The 17,696-nt window shown below is 44.7% G+C and overlaps 2 long non-coding RNA genes across 2 annotated transcripts in view; one reads left to right on the plus strand and one right to left on the minus strand.

Annotated features, from left to right (window-relative positions):
• LOC144824509 (uncharacterized) overlaps positions 1 to 2,081 on the minus strand; it is a 110,993-nt gene extending 108,912 nt beyond the window's left edge. Inside the window, exon 1 of the long non-coding RNA XR_013608989.1 lies at positions 1,958 to 2,081. This is a non-coding gene — a long non-coding RNA (uncharacterized LOC144824509). The remainder of the gene's footprint in view (positions 1 to 1,957) is intronic.
• A 106-nt stretch (positions 2,082 to 2,187) lies between these two features.
• LOC144824510 (uncharacterized) overlaps positions 2,188 to 17,696 on the plus strand; it is a 213,393-nt gene continuing 197,884 nt past the window's right edge. Inside the window, exon 1 of the long non-coding RNA XR_013608990.1 lies at positions 2,188 to 2,310. This is a non-coding gene — a long non-coding RNA (uncharacterized LOC144824510). The remainder of the gene's footprint in view (positions 2,311 to 17,696) is intronic.

The raw sequence follows: 17,696 nt of genomic DNA on the forward strand, positions 1-17,696 counted from the left end.
CCCACGACCCACCCACTTTGTCGCCACACTCAGAATGAATGCTGTGGGTTGTTGAGCCATCAGGAATTTCAGTTTGTAAGGCTGTCATTAAGGCATCCCAGTACGTAGCAACAGGGTATTCTGTAGTGGGCTGGCCCCATGTGTTAAGGAGACATAGTAGACGAGGCCGAGAGGTATTTCATGTAGTTTATTGAGTCCTTAAGAAGTATTTACAACAAGCCTCACCAGGAGCGGCCTGCTAGCTGCTCAGCCCATCTTCCAACTGACAACACTCACACCAGACACCCAATCATTCCATACATGTCAATCACTCTAACATTCTACACAGAACATTCACACTGGCTGAGCAGCTAGGAACAAGGTGTAAGGTAAAATTACAGCCTAACATGAGAATACTACATATCCTCTCCCTTTTATATTGAAAAGTAAACAAAACCACATTAAAAAAAGGAAAACACTATACACAGTAATGTACAAATGATAAAAAAACGTCCATAAACCCTGGGATGAAAAACAATACCACACCACGAGAGGGAAAACAGACGAAAATAGGAGGCAAGGAGAATTAAAGGATAAAACATACCAACACCATCCTCCACCTATAATAGAGAGCAAAAAGCAAAAAAGTAAATAGTTCTCACAGATACCAAGTGAGCAACAACCACATTGAAAGAAAAGAGGAACCGTACCCCAAGACTAAAACACTGTGGATAGACTACACCCAATGAAATACTCCTCAACTAAGGAGACTGTGGCAAAAACGCCACCCCTCATGTGAGGTACAATGCAAATATGGGACTAACCTACAACCTAAGCAGAGTAACAACTAATGTAGAATGGGACAAACACCCAAGAACAGTTGCAGCACGAGAAAACAACACAGGTGCAGCACAGTGTGGCAAAATTACACACACATTAGCAAAGTGAGGCGCAGGGAGGCTTACACACTAAATACAGCAAGGTGAGGTGCGAGGCAACATACACACTAAACACAGCATGGTGAGGCACAGGGCGGCTTACGCACTGAACACAACAAGGTGAGGCGCATGGCGACTTAAATACAAGATAAGACAACGTGAGGCGCAGAGCGACTTACACACTAAAGATAGCAAGTTGAGGCACGGGCGGCTTACACACTAAACACAGCAAGGTGAGGCACAGGGTGGCTTACACACTGAACACAACAAGGAGAGGCGTAGTGCAACTTACACACAAAACAACAACTTGACGTCAAAACATGTAAGTGGGACTAACGCCCAAAAAACACACACCTAAAAGTAGGGATGTATCACGAAACATGTAAAGGGGGCAACACACCATAACCCACATGGGGTATGGGTTAACATCAAACGTGTAATATCACTAATAACGCATAAATGGGACAAAAACCCATACCAGACGTAACAAGGGGAAGAAAACCTTAAGCCACCCCTCACGTAAGGGTAAGAGGCTTAACTAATCTGTAACAAGAATGTAAAAAGGGGACATGGGACTAAAACCCACTCCCATCCCTCAGAGAGCGAAACGATATCTGAAGAGAAAACGTGTGAAAACCATAAATGTAGTACAGTCGTAGGGGTGAGTACACCCAACAAAAGAAATCGACTTGCCAATGAGCATATAACATGTTATTCAAAACACACAACTCGTTTTTCCTTTGCATGACTACAACTAGTGACAAAACAATAAAATATGCACTGTAAGCTTAACAAAACAAAAATGACAGTGGTGTGTCTGTCACCGCAATGATGAGGGACAGGTGTTCCTAAGAACCCAAGAGCAGTTCAAAGGAAAGGACTGGCACACAAAACTTGGGAAAGAATAGTACAATGCTGCAGAGATGAAACCCACTGAAGACTGAAGGACACCAGGTCTTGTTATGTAATTCGAACTCTCCACACGAACTGCCAGCAAAGTTCAGTGTCCAGGGTCTGAATCAAAAACAACTCAAACTCACCACCAAACGTTACGACAGTCAACTGTTGCGCTTACTTGTAAAGCGATGCAGCTAAAGCCATGAGGAGAGATAAGTGATCATGACGTTGCAATGTCCGCGCTCCACTAGAACTTGAATCAACTTTATTGACAACTGCAGAGCGTGAATGGCATCAAAACTTCCCTGGATGTTCGGAGGCTACATAAAATGGCTGCCGCCTCCAACGCAAAGATGGCAGCCGTTCAGGAGACGCACACCGGGTGGCTACAGGCACGCTCCTGCTCCAAGGTGTTCAATAGCAGCATTAAAGACTGCTTAGCAACGGAAATGTCATGAAGAATTCTACAGCTGCTCTGCGCGACCTCATCGACAAGGTAAGGTGCGTGAGCTGTAATTGAAATTCAAAAAACAGCGTAACAGTTTTTTTTTTTACCTCACTATAGGTAAGACAATATAGTTGTTTAAACAAGTTGAAAAATGAATATTTCTGACCTTCATGATCCCCTCCTGAGGAAGGCAGGAAGGCCAGGCCATACAAGTAACATTCAGCCAACTCACGATAGAGATGTCATCAATCAATGTAAACAGGCACATGTAAAGTAAACTAGTACAAGTTGAGCTTCTCAAGTTCTGCACTGACATAGAGGCACGATGAGCAGGAAATACCTCCCAAAACCCACTTATAGATGACACTGTAGTTTGATTAAAGTCACAGAAGTGGAGCTTGAACTTAAACATCATGTCGTCAAGCAAAAACACTACATTCCGTACTGTATGCACACACCTAGGCAGCCACTGTTAACTTTACATCTTGAAGCACTGAAGATGCTTCATTTAGTGTGAGATCTGCAGCAAGATGTAGGTTGACTTAACAAATTTCCAGGTGATGAAAATTCGTGCATCAGAGAACAGCACGCCTGGGCTGGGGCTGTCCGGTGTGATGGAAATTGGTGGGGCTGCGAGACGTGCTACTACTGTTTCCTTTGTTTCTTTGTTTTGCGCCTTAGTTTCAACACTTCCTCCTAGAAGTGCACTGGTGCTGTCTGTGCAGACTTTGTGACCACTTACTGATGCAGGTTTCTTGTGTGGTGTCTTCGCTAGTAAAGGCAGTAGGTCCTTTCCAACACGTAGTCCTGCTGAACTCTTCATCCTTAGTTGGCATGAAACCACCTGTAGTGTGTGAGATGAATGTATGACGTTACAACGAATTCCGTTGCAACGCATGCCTTTACCACGCATGCGTTACAACGGAATTCGTTTACCACGCATAACCTTTACCTCGACTACTTGCGTGGTGACGTCATACGTCGTTAAGAGGAAACGGAATTTTTTTTCCGATTTCTCTTAAACGACGCTGATTATGTGCAGATCCCGACGTGACTTCTGGTGAGTTTTTTTATTTGGGGGGGAAACCCCCCCAAACCCCCCGTTTTACTTTTTACCTTTACCACAAATACCTTTACTACAAACCTCGTAGTAAAGGTATGCGTGGTAAAGGCTTTAGTGGTAACCACGCATGCGTTGTACTGCATGCGTGGCTAAAGATTTCGTGGAAACGGCTTCGTTGTAAAGGCCGTTTCCCGTGTGAGATGAGCTCCAGATTGTCGCCAAAATGTAGTGGGCTGGCCACACGTGTTCAGGAGACATAGTAGACAAGGCCGAGATGTAGTTTATTAAGTCCTTAAGAAGTATTTACAGTAAGCCCCACCAGGAGAGCGCTGCTAGCTGCTCAGCCCATCTTCCAACTGACAACACTCACACCAGACACCCAAGCATTCCATTCATGTCAATCACCCTAACATTCAACACAGAACACTCACACTGGCTGAGCAGCCAGGAACAAGGTAAAAGGGAACATTACAGCATAACATGAGAATACTACTGTACATGGAGTCCTAAATTGGCCTCTCTGTGTAAAGCGGTGCTTTCTGCCTTTGCTCAGTGTATGAACTATTGCATCCAGGCCGAAATATGGGGGGGTCAGATGATTTCCATCTGTGGATGATTAGTCTTTTGGCCAAAAGCAGCCCTAATCAATACATCTAGATGTGATATATATCCCCAAATTGCATATACCCCATATAACCATGAGTGTTCTGTTGGTGCAGTGCTTCAAACCAGGAGCACCTGTGCAGTTTTAGAGCTGGGGGATTGGGATTCGACATTTGATTCTCTCTTGACACCGTCTGTCGAATCCCCCCCACCCTGCCCCAACGCTCTTACTGGCACGGGCCGCGCCTGCTTTAAACTATCTAATATTTCCTGCCAGTAGTGCTGCAATGGGGGGCAGTTCCAAAGCATGTGTAGGCGGTCGGCATTCACCAACTGGCAACGAGGGCAGGGGGCATCATCATGCTAAAAACACATATTTATTTTGTCAGGAGTGAAATAAGCTATGTGTGCAACCTATAATTGAATCAGCTGGAATCTGCCATTTCGTGTGACATTAAAAGGGCCTTTCCAACATGGCACCCCACTCCCCATCCGCACAGGGCTGGCCCAGGTCTACTTCCCATCAGTCACGTAGTGGCGTGGGAGGCTGTATTACACGCAAAATATAATCTGATCTTGGATTCCTTTTAACGTTTTTAATAGTAATGTTATTATGGATGTTTTTAAGTTAAATTATTTTGTAATGGACAGAATGACTTGCAATCAAATCTCCTAGTTTTACAATGTATTGATATGAAATGATTGAATGTTCACGCCCTTTTAATATATTTGTCTTTTATGATATATATGTCGAAATAAAGACTTTAAGAATGAAAATGACATAGTCTTCCAGGGGCTTCTCAGAGTGACATAGACCAGCATCCATTGCCTATGGTACCCAGCGATACCCAAGAAAGTTTGTGAATGGAGACGGTCACTGGATGGGGCAACTTAAGAATGGCTTTAATGTGCTTGGGTGACAAGTGATGCTTGCTGGCTAACATTTCATGACTAATGTATCACACTCAGGGAAGGTAAAAGTGCCATTTCTCCTTTGAAGCTTTGTGCCCCTTTTTGGCCAATTCACTGAGGAAATAGAGAGAGTCAACATGTAGTCATCTGAAGTAACAGGTGCATAAAGCAGGTCTTCAACATCACAAGGTTGTTGCCGGATCGTTGAGTAATTTTATTCACCATCACATGTTTGTGGTTTGGCGAATACGTGGATAAGTCAGACCCTGTAAGTCAGTCCACCCCTGAAAGGTAATGTAACCATGAAGGTCAGAGGGATAGTGGACATTATGCATTTGATTCAGGCGTTATATGCAGCTTGATATGAGTTAAATAGGGGGCTTGAATTCTTGGAAGGGCCTTATCTAGATTTTTGACTGAACTTAACCAGGTTTCATACAGTGGCGGCTGGTAGGGAACAGGGGTGGGGGTGCGGGAAGAGGGGTCGAAAATATATATTTTTAAATACTTACTTTTTCCGACGGCCGCGTCTCTCCTCCGCTTCTCTGCTCTTCCTGACGCTGCAGGAAGCACCTGGCATACAGACTCCCCCGAGCCAATCACAATGCTGCAATGCAGCATTGTGATTGGTCTGAGAGTCGTAGATTGGCACTCAGATCGGAACAGGGAGCCTATTCATATTCCCCACCAGGCTGTCCATTACAGCCTGGTGGAGAATATGCAAAGTGCGCATGACTGCTTGGCCGGCCGAAATGGCTGGCCAAGCAGTTATGTGCAATTAGTATGCACAGTCCACTCCTCCTCCCACCCTGAGCCACCAGCTTCGCAGCCCTAACCCAGCTCGCAGCAACCAAGAATAACATGATAATAAACTTGTTATTATTGTTTTTCTTTTTACCCATTTCACTGCTCTAATAGCAGTGGGCAAGGCTCCTCCACCTTAGCAGAGGAGCCATCACAGGTTTCATGAAAAGATTTGTAGGTCAGGGAAGAACTATTCTTCATGGTGGCCTTCAAATTGAAGTCACGTGTGAAATCAATACCCAGTTCAAAGTTCAATATAATGTTATGGATAAAAGAATCATATTTCCCAAAATGGTCTCAATGGAAAGGACAACTATTTTGGTCCTGTCCATAATGAAAATTCTAGGGCAAATAGCCGAGAGGAAAACCTGTCTTTTTATACATCCCCTGGGCCCCAACGGAATACGATGCTTTGCAGAACAGTTTCATTAAATTCTATTCAACATAACTTTTGGTTCAACTTGCTGCTATTTTATGAATGGTAGGCCTTGATGGTAAATGAATGAGCGAGCTGGAGAGATCTGTGCATATCCTGTAGATTGGTTCAAATCCCGGCAGGGCAGTCTGAACTCGTCATCCTACTAAGGTTTTAAAATGAGCGTCATTGATTTGGCCAATAGTATCAACTATTGATCAAGTATAAAGGGGCAATTCAGTTTCAAGTTATACGTGGTCAATTCATAACATACCACTCCAAAAATTAAGGCTGCAATTGATTGCCACAGAGATTAAGCTACTACAAGCCAAAAGCAAAGCATTGCTGGTCAACAGGAGAGGGCATGTATGCATATTACCGCCCTGGATAGGGCGGGCATGTCGAGAAGGCTAGGAGGGCAGCAAAACCCCTTATGGGGCTGCATCTCACGAGTGTGTTCATGTCCGTTGGAATTGATTCTCCATTTTTCCTCTATGGGTGCAACTTGCAGGAAGGGCAGACTGATATCAAATTAAACTTGCGATTGCCGTGCACACCTTGCTTCAACAACTGCTTCATTATTGCCATAGGTATTTCAAACTGTCAACTTTTTGCGTGCTCCCTGGGTTACGTGAACTACCCTGGTTTCATGTTCTTATCAACATCAAGATTGGAGCGAAGTTGCACTCCTTTACTAGGCGCACAGCTTCTGTCATGATTTCCACACATTTTTTACTTTTTTTTCATTTTTGACATTATTAAGAATGATTAATCCAAGATTTTTGTATCAATTCATTTATTTCCTTAGATCTTTTCACACATGAGATGCTTATATCTTTAACTGCTGCTCATGCCACGGATATGCTCATCTAAGCCTTTTTCCGGGCACCCCGAAAAACATAAAACATTCTCAGTTGCAAATCTTATATTACCCAATGCATTTCGGGCTATTTAAAAACCCTTCTGCAGTCTCAGTTGCAAATCTTATATTACCCAATGCATTTCGGGCTATTTAAAAACCCTTCTGCAGGGGTTTTCTACAAATAAAAGAACATTGCTATTAGAATATGGTTTCAAATCGCTATAGTGACTATATACATTTCTACACAAACAAATCCATACCATGTTTTTATACAGCGCTTTCTCTCTAAATACGGAGCTAAATTGCCACGGCAATCATGCCTGAAAAACCCACAGTCCTGCTTTTTTAACTTCCTTGTTTTAACCTTCTTAATGCGGAACAACACACTGATGCTCACCCCTACTTGTATCCCTAATACTCTCTTTAATGTCTGAGATGTGCATCTCATGAGTGTGAACACACTCGTGAGATGCACATCTTTTACAGTTTATAGGGAGCGCTACAGAAAGCATAAATCAATTTACTAAAAGTATGAAAATCCCTGCACTGGTGTAGGCACGGAGTAAAAATATGAATACATCAATCTTTACTTACTACAGACTAATAGAGCTCAACACCCCCCATGCACTACCCATTTGCTCACTTGTAAAACCGACTTGGTAGACACCAAGATGTGCCAAAATCTCCTTGGCCATTGTGTACTCTGTGGTAGCACTTTCCAGAATATGTGCTAAGCGGCATTACTTGTCATTCCTGGAAGGGAGTACGCTGCAATCTCTTTCCAAGATCAAGAAGCTATTGTGGTTGGGTTCAGAATCCCGAGAGGCTGGTACATCATGGAACAACCATGAGGTTCCTTGATATCCGCCCTCAAGCAAAGCAAATAGGTCTGAGATTAAGCATGTACTTTTATTTTAAATACATGTGACAGATGCATATAAAAATTAGATCAAAGAGCCTGGGCATCGGGTCTCAGGATCAATGCATGGCCTATGATTAACCATCAAATCGAACCTGCCAACCAATTGGGGATAAACTGTACCCGGCCAATCGCTCATGAATGTTCCGAAGGGCGAGGACACATCGTAAGAAAATATTAGTGTAGCTGCAGAGTGGCCAGCAGTTTCAATGGAGATTTTTAGCCTCACTGAGGTTTTCAAATGTTCCATCATTTTAATATTTCTAGCTCTTTACAGTTTAAAAAAGCACTCAGTCTGGGAATGAGAAAAACAAATGTTTTTGCCGAGCCCATGTACAGCTTGTATTCATGCTTTTGTACATAGATGGCAAATTATTTCTAGAAAGTTCTTTTTGGTGCTGTGCTCCTTTTCCGTATTGTCTTTTTTAATTGATTTTTTATGTGTTTTTACACCTTTAACATATAGTGCACTGTATAGTTTGACTAAACATACGTTTTTTTAGCAGTTTTATAAAGAACGAACTCGGCCCACATGCATTGGTGTGTTTTACATGAGCAATAATAACATTACTCAACGTCAAATTCCTTTTTTAATTTTTTTTCTCATTGTTACACTGTGTTCAGCCCACACATGAACTTAAGCGGTATGGCAAATTAGTCGTCAACGAGGTATGTGGCCGATATAAAGCTACAATGTAGATATTCAAATTCAAATAATTACTTTTCTAGTAGTTAAATCATTTCCATTTTCTAATGAAAATGAAGCTATTTGCTGATAATCTGAATGTAGGGTTTGCATGGGGGTGACGGCCTATAAACAAACGAGTATATGTTCACCCAACCTAATTGGGTGGATGGACGTATAGCCAATTTCCTGACGGCCCTTACTCCGCAGAGACATTTGACTGCAACAGAGACGAAGAAGTCACAGCTGCAGCCAAACTTAAGGTCCGCCTGCCTCTAAATCAGGCACGTGGACCACTATGTAGACAGAAAGGGAACTCCATCACCATTGCGATAAACTTCCCTCTCTGCCTGAATATAAATCAGGCACTAAGGACCACATGTATGACTGTTAGGTTTCGCGACTCACAATTTCCAATTTTTAGCGAGTCGCAAAACCTGATGTGCAACAGAGTCTTAGAGGCAGATGTATCATCTTTGCAGTTTGCGAGTCCTTAATAGCGAATTTTAGCAATTCGCTATTAAGGAATCGCTAAATGAAATGTATGTAGGTTTCGCAATAATAATTGCGATTCCTACATATTCCTTAATTGCAATTCGCAATTGAGGAATACCTTCCCATTCATTCCTACGGGCCCAGAAGCCCATAGGAATGAATAGGAAGACATTCGTAATTTGCGAGTACCCAATAGATACTCGCAAATTGCGAATGCAATTTCAAGGGTGCAAGGGTGCCAGAAGAACACCCTGTTGCACCCCTGAAATATGCATGTGTGCACATTTAGCGCACATACAAGCCCTAAGGGCATGTATGTGCGCCATATGGCACTTTGAAAAATGCAAAAAGTGCATTTTTCAGGGAAGTCGCAAATTACCACCAACTTGAAGTTGGTGGTAATTTGCAATTTCTTAAGGCAAAATCGAACAACTTGGGTGCTTCCAGAATTGTATTTAAGGAATCGCAATTTGCGATTTCTTAGATGCATTCACAAAATAGGAAATCGCAAATTTTAGAATACTTATTACAAGAGTTCCACATCCAGATGGCAAATTGTGAGTTAAGTGGGAACAAAACCTCAACAAAGAAATAATAGAAATAATTGATATAAAAAACGCTCACCGATATATGGGTATCAGCATCTCAGTGGTTAGGTCACCCTTAAACAGAACACCAAATATGAGTATTGACACAGAAACAGGAAAGCACAAGGTTAATAATGAGCCACAACCACGGTTAGGCAACACAGCACACATACCGACTTCATCTTCTACACTAAACGCAGAGCACAATGGAGGAAAGCCTTCCTTGCCCTACTCACGGTCTCCTCTACGAGGAAGTCCGCACATGGTCTTCTGATGTCTATTACTCCATCACAATTCTTCCAAGCGACAGCAACCATCACTATCTATATTCTCACCCAGTCCACAGAACGTAGCCTCAATCTATTTGATATTTTATTTCCCATCATTAAAGAGTGGGTAGCCAGTCCACTGACTCATTCCCAACCCACCCCCACTCCCACTCCCAACACTCCCAACACCCAATCCATTGCTTCTTCCACTCAGTCCCACACCCTCCCACCCCCAACACTCTTGACTCCTGGATGCCCAGAACCGCACACCACCCTCAACCACTCTACCTCACCCTACCCACATACCCTTTCTACAGCTAGCCCCCCTCTCTATCACCTCCCCACTGCCTCTCACATCCAACCCCCCTCCTCTACCACCTCCCCACCGCCTCTCGCATCCAGCCCCTCCTCCTCCCCTCACTTCTAGCCCCCTGTTTACCTCCACCCCCCTCCTTATATGTCTAGTCCACCCTCCTCTGGCCGCTTCTCCACCCCGCCCCTCTCACACCTAGCCCCCCTCCTCCTCGCTCACCTCCTCCTCGCTCACCTCCACCTACTCAGCTCCAAACCCTCCCACCCCCAACCCCCCTAACTCCTGGATTCCCAGAGTCGTGCGCCACCCTCAACCCCTCTACCCCACCCTACAACATACATCTCCTCTCCCCACATAGCCCACCCCCTATCACCACCCCCCGCCTCTCACATCCAGCCCCCCTCCTCTATCACCACCCCAACACCTCTTACATCTAGCCCACCTTCATCCTCCCACATCCCCAACCCACACCCTCCCACACCCAGCCCCCCTCCTCCTCTCACACCACCTACACACCTCATCTCTCACCTTGACCCCCCCTCCCTCTCCAGCACCCCTCCTCCTCTCACCTAATTCCCTCTCCCTCGCTCACATCACCACTCCCCCTCCTGCCAAACCTTGCCCCCCCCTCACTCACACCCTGCTTTCCTTCACCGTTAGCCCCCTCCCATACTACTCCTAGCTCCCCCTCCTCCGATACCACCTCGAGTCCCCCTTCCTCCTTTACCACCCTCCCCCACCTCGTCACTACCCCCACACCCCATCACGACAGTCACCTGCGTACCCACCACTGAAACCCTCACCTCACCTCCTCTTCCTCCTCCACCCACCCTAACTTCCTCCACATCCACGCCCAACTCATACCCAACATTCTACCCACCCCCACCCAATACTCTTTCCACGCCTTTTTCAGCTCTCACACTGAACCGAGCCAACTCTCCTCAACCTATACCTGGCTCTACTACCCCCACTACTACTGTTCCTAACTCCACTCTTGACAAGATTATGTCCACCCTTCACCAGATTAAAAACGAGCTTGAAACTTTCAAAGAACTGTTCTCAAGTCAACTGAGACTCCCCTCTCCACCTAGTACCCTGCTACCCCGCAAGCACTCCACCCCTCCCACACACTTACACAAACACAATCCCCCTTACTGGACTTCTACCCCTGCCCATAATTCTTCCAGCCGCCCTCTCCGATGCATCAATCCACTGACACGGTATGACATACGTGCCCTCCTACACTTCTACGCAACCGCTCCCACGACCCACATAGCCTCCACACACCTTCCCATCCCCACCATCCATTCCAACCCTCACAGGCCCCCCACCCAAAATAATAGAGGCACCATCTCTAACAATCTGAAAAATGTCACTCTCACTCTGGACCCCTCTGCCTCCCTCATCAGCCCACAGCTCAAATGCACACTACTTAACTGCAGATCTGCCCCTAGACACGCATCTGACATTGCTGACCTCATTATCGCACATGACCTAGACCTTACCATACTCACCGAAACCTGGTTAACAGAATCCTCATCCCACCTCATCGACATTCTAGTTCCCCCTAACTATCACATCATCAGTTTAGACAGGACCTGCAGAACAGGAGGTGGAATAGCATGTATTCACCGGAGTAACCTTTCAGTATCTAGAGCCATCTCCCCTACATTCTCCTCTTGTGAACACATCTGCCTCGACGTCAACAGTGAGGGCAATCCAGTATGCTCGCTACATATTATTTACCACCCACCAGGAGACAACCTCACCTTCACTGCACACCTCATGGACATGATCACAACTAACTCGGGTCGACAAAATACACAAATATTCCTTGGTGATTTCAACCTTCACTGGAATGATCACAACGACTCAGTGGTTAAGAGCCTCAAAAACTTCCTCAACACCTTAGACCTCACCCAAATCTGCAACAGCCCCACTCACGACAAAGGCTCTATACTGGACCTCATTATTTCCAAAGGTGACAGACACCACCCAACTAGACTCAATCCAACCTTGTGACTGGTCCGACCACCACATTATCACATTCTTCATCAATGAACATGTGAAACTTTACCCAGCCCAATCCACCAAACCCAAGGTGTGGAAAAGAGACTTGAAGAACCTCAATCCCATCTCCTCACCCTCTCCCAGCTACAACCTACTCATACCCACCATCGGCACCAACGACGTCCAGGCTCTTACCGATCACTACCTCAAATCAATGACTACGATAGTCAACAAAGTTGCCCCCCTTCAGCTAAAGAGAATCTCTTCCAAAAGCTCAAAACCATGGTACGACGGTCTGCTTAACAAGGATAGATGAGACATGAGACTAGCAGAACGCAACTGGAGATCCATCCCATCAGCTATGCACCTCAATACTCTGAAGAAAAAAAGAAATACTTACTTCAGGAAAATCAAACTAACGAAAGCGGACTTCTTTAGCCATCACTAGACCAAGCAAAAAAACCGACCCAAAAAACTATTTGAACAAATCAAAACTCAATCCAAAGATGAACCACAGCGAGTACATAACATAACCAGCACGCTATCATCCTGCAAAGAATTCTCTACCTTCTTCAATCTAAAAACAGTTAACATCAAGAAGGATCTCCTCACGGATCTCTTGAGAAAGCTGAAACCCTTCCTCCCAGCCGTCGACTTTAGAACTGCAGTCCAAGCGCTAGTTATCCCTCGGATTGACTATGGAAGTGCCTCCCTCTGCGGCCTCCCACTATCAACAACCGCACCACTAAGAGCCTCTATCAATGCTGCAGCAAGGCTCATAACTGGATAAAAAAACGCTCACACATCTCTCCTGACTTAAAATCTCTGAACTCGCTATCGCTCGAAGCCAGAATACACCTGAAAATCGCATGCATTACTCACAAGGCCTTACATCACAGCTCGCCCAGTTACATTGCTCAGAAATTGACAATCTCAGGCGGCTCAAGAGCCACAAGAAGCGCAGAAACTCTGCTTCTGAAACCACAAAGATTCAATAAGAAAAAAACTTACAAGCGCTCCTTCTCAGGGATAGCCCCCAGGATCCGGAATGCCCTCCCTCCAGAAACTAGACTCATCTCATCCACTGCATCCTTCAAAAAAGAAGTCAAATCGATCCTCATGGCTAAATTCACTTGAACATAAACTATGCAAATACTGCTTGCCAGTGTTTCTCCACCTTGTATTTCAGTGCCCGAATCGACCACAAAATCACACTCTACTACCATGCATGGTTCGCTTCTTAGCACAAACTGCCTTCTTAAGTTTATTTCCTTTTGTCCTCCTTTCATAGTTATGTAAAGCGCTCTGATATCTGAAAGGATCTTGTTCGCGCTATACAAAACTCTGAAAATAAAAATAAATAAATAAATACCAAAATACTGCATATTGCTTTAATGGTATTGAAAGCCATGCCCTCACAGTGCTTAGCAGCACCACAAACACCTATCATACACCCATGAATCCAACACAAGGGACAGTAGTCACAGGCAAGCCAACATACTGAACAATAACTTAATCGCTGATTTTTCGAGAAAGTTCAGAAGGTGCACTCATTGTGAAGTCAAAACGCACAAATCAAAGTCTGTTCCAGAATTGCTTCTTTTTATTTGAATTCATCTTTAAAACTGGCACACAGCCAACGCGTTTCGTTCCCAATGTTTGCCAGAGGGAACTTCGTCAGGGCTCTTCTGTATAAGGCTGATCGGTAGCAGTGACAGGTACTTAGAATCAAGCTGAATCTCAAAAAGTAGAATTAGCATCCGGACGGCGGGTGTGAGAAGCGACTGCACCACTTTCAAATTCATTGTACATGTGGACTGGATGTGTGGGACCTTGCTCTGCCGTTTGCTCTTTCTTTGTTAGTTTGAACAATAACTTAACATAAAGTGTATTTGTACTTGTTCACCTCATGAGGTCGCTTGGTGCTATGCAATAGATTGTGATTAATACCCAAATCAATGGTGCCTACTTTATTGATCATGCGAAGAAGAAAGTCTGAGAGGTCCTGTGGGATTCGAACCTGTAACAATAGGGTCAAACACAGGCCTTTTCAGTCACTGGAAACACACATGCACACACACCTATAGTATACCCCAAGGCAGTGAACATAGTGCTCATACTGCATTCCCAGGGAGAAGTGGCCACAATACTTGTAATACCAGTCCCATGAATCACTACCCAACATGACTCACTCTCGTGCAAAGCAGTGTTGACAGACTTCTCACAGGGATTGTTAAACAACTATTTGGGCACTGGACAGAAAGGGAATGTGTGAGGTTTCTCTAATTTGCATACAACGTGAAATCACAGGAAATGACATCACAGGAAGTGGCATCAATTGATTATTGCTAAAGCAACTTTCCAAGAAGCAACTTTCTTGGTGCAGATATCAGAAAAATAATAAAAACATAAATATTAATAAAATAGGTACCTATACTTTACATTTCTATTAAGTGGAAATACATTATATTAGTCACACTGGATGGAAAGGTTTGGCCTAGGTCTTTCCAAAACCTATATCTTTATTCAAATCTTAACAATTTGTTTCCAGCTTAGTGCATTAGTTATGTATATATCCAGTATTCATATAGAGCAAACCTAGCGAAAAGGCTGCAAAACGGTGTACAGGGTCAAAGCCAAAGACACAGTCAACATGTGGTAGGAGGAGTCAATGGTTTGTGGACTGTTACTGCATCATGGTATAGTTTATTTTTAAAGAGATGAGTTACAGCTGATGGCCACATTTGAACTGGTTTTGTGCTGTCCAATGGATATGGGGATATCATTCCAGGTCCTTGATACATAGATGAGAAAGACCTTTTGCATGTTTATTTTCTTTTTAGAACTTCTTCTTCCTTCTGAAGGTGTCCTTGCTGCAAGTGTGTGGAAAGTCACTAGTTATGGCGAGCTTGTCATCCAAGTAGGCAGGGCTCTTAGTTGTGTGTAAGTGGTATGTCTATAGTGCAAATCTAGCGAAGCACTGTAGTGGGTCAATGACAAGCATTTATTTTTTATTTTATTTTAAATTCTTCTATAGCGCCGGAATCAATCCCATGAGGGTATCTCCGCGCTTTGCCAGCTGAGGAATTTTCCCCAGAATGAGCAGCCTGGAGAGTTATGTGGATAGAAATGCCTCTTGGTAAAGAAGGGTTTTCAGTGTCTTTCTAAAAGACAAGTGATTTGTGTTAGTTCTTAGGTCAATGGGAAGACTGTTCCAGAGGGCGGGGCCAACAGAGGAGAAAGCACGGTCTCCTTGTCTAATTTTCTTTGTGGTAGGAGGTTTTAATAGGGCTTGATTGCATGAGCGGAGGGACCTGCTGGGCTGGTACAGTTCCAGGGACTGGGATAGGTATTTAGGGCTTGCTCCATACAGGCATTTATGCACCGTGCAACAGATCTTAAAATTGATGCGCTGCCGTATGGGAAGCCAGTGCAGTTCTTTCAGCAAGGGCTTAGAAGGAGTCCTGGCGGGTACACCCATGACCAGTCTTGCAGCCGTGTTCTGGACTACCTGCAAGCGGCCTACAGCATCAGCATTAGCTAATGTTAGCAGGCCGTTACAGTAGTCCAGACGACTAGTTACCAAGGCCTGTACAAGTGTCTTTCTACATGTGGCCGAGAGAAAAGGAAAGACACGCCTGAGCAGACCAATGGTGTGAAAGCACAGACCCGCAATATAGTTTGTGTGATCTTTTAGGGTCAGTTTTTGATCCAGCTTCACTCCGAGATTTTTAACGTGAGGTTTGGGTACAGGTACTGGGCCAAGGTCTAGTGGCCACCAGTCAGGGGACCAAAGGATACTTGCTTTGCCAAAGAGCAAGACCTCTGTTTTTGTTACATTACACTGGAGGCAGTTCCTCGCCATCCAGTGTGACACCGCTCTCATACCATCAGCAAAATTCTCCTTGGTTTTGAGGCCAAGGGAGCTGAAAGGGTAGAGGAGCTGGGTGTCGTCGGCGTAGGAAACCGGTATGAACCCATATTTCCGCACAATCTCAGCAAGGGGGGCCACATAGACATTAAACAATGTAGGGCTGAGGCAAGAGCCCTGTGGCACCCCCTTTGTGAGCCCCCTAGAGATGGAACTGAAGGGGCCCAGGCTGATAGATTGCGACCTCCCGGAAAGGAAACTCTCCAACCAAGATAGTGCTACGCCTCCGATTCCTACTCCTTGCAACCGGTTCAACAGGGTGTTATGAGACACGGTATCGAAGGCTGCAGACAGGTCCAACAGCACAAGAATCATAGAGCCCCCTTTGTCTTGTGACATTTTGATCTGGTCTGTCACAGAGAGGAGGGCCGATTCCGTGCTGTGGTTGGGCCTGAATCCAGATTGGGATTGGTCCAGGCCTCCTGTTGCTTCGATAAAGTTGGAAAGAGTGGTGTTAACGTGCTTTTCTGCCAGTTTGCTGATGAAAGGAAGGAGAGAAATCGGGCGAAGGTTGGAGAGTGCAGACCAGGGCAAGGTGGAATTTTTACGTATGGGGTTCACTACCGCATCCTTCCAGGCGAGTGGGAGCTGGCCTTTGGTAAAGGATAGGTTGAGAAGTTTCTGAATATGAGGACCTAGTATCTCAATTAGTGGGGAGATGAATTTGGCAGGTATTAGGTCGGCGGGAGAACCGGACTTAGTTTGGTTAATGAGTGTGGTCAGCTCCTTAGTGGTTATTTCTGGAATATCCAGAAGAGTTTCTCCAGAAGTCGATTGCGAGGAGGTTTCAAAGGCATTAGTTTCCAGGGAGTCTGAGACAGTAGTGATTTTTTTGTATATACCTTCTATTTTATCCTCAAAGAACTGGGATATTTCGTCGCAAAGTTCTTGGGTGAAGGTGTGAGGGCTTTCACATACTTCGGGGCTGGTGAAAGTTTGAATGATTTTAAATAGCTCTCTTGTGGAGTTGCCAGCCACTGCAATTTGAGTGGTCAGACTTGTTTTTCTTGCTTTTTTAATATTTTTGTAATAGGAGGACATAGCCTCAAGGTAGCGGCTCTTATCTTCCCTGTTGCCCGTGCGTCTCCAAAATTTTTCCAGTTTTCTGCATCTCTTCTTTTCCATTTTAAGGTCTTCCGTATACCATGTTTCCCTTTTCGCAATGGTGGTTTTTTTTGCATTTTTCTGAGGGGCTAAGGAGTCAATGGCTGTCATTAGAGTGGAATTAAACATGGAGAGAGCAGTGTCGATGTTGTCGAGATTGGTGAGTAGCGGCTGTTCCCATGTTTGAGTGAGTTTGGGAAGAGTAATCTTGTGCCAAGGCCTACGTTTAATAGGGTGAGTAGCAAGGCGGTTCTTGGAATTAGATAAATGTGGTATGGAGAAGTCAATCCGTTTATGGTCCGACCAATTAATATGTTTGGGGGGATAACAATGGACATTGGGTTGGGTAGTGAGAATCAGGTCCAAAGTGTGACCACCCGAGTGAGTAGGGCCACTATTTCTGGGATGTAACCCTAGCATGGCGAGATCAGTGAGGAATACATTAGTATCCTGATGGTCAGC

This window comes from Lissotriton helveticus, chromosome 3_1, assembly GCF_964261635.1.
Source record: "Lissotriton helveticus chromosome 3_1, aLisHel1.1, whole genome shotgun sequence".
In the NCBI taxonomy this organism is placed as follows: Eukaryota; Metazoa; Chordata; class Amphibia; order Caudata; family Salamandridae; genus Lissotriton; species Lissotriton helveticus.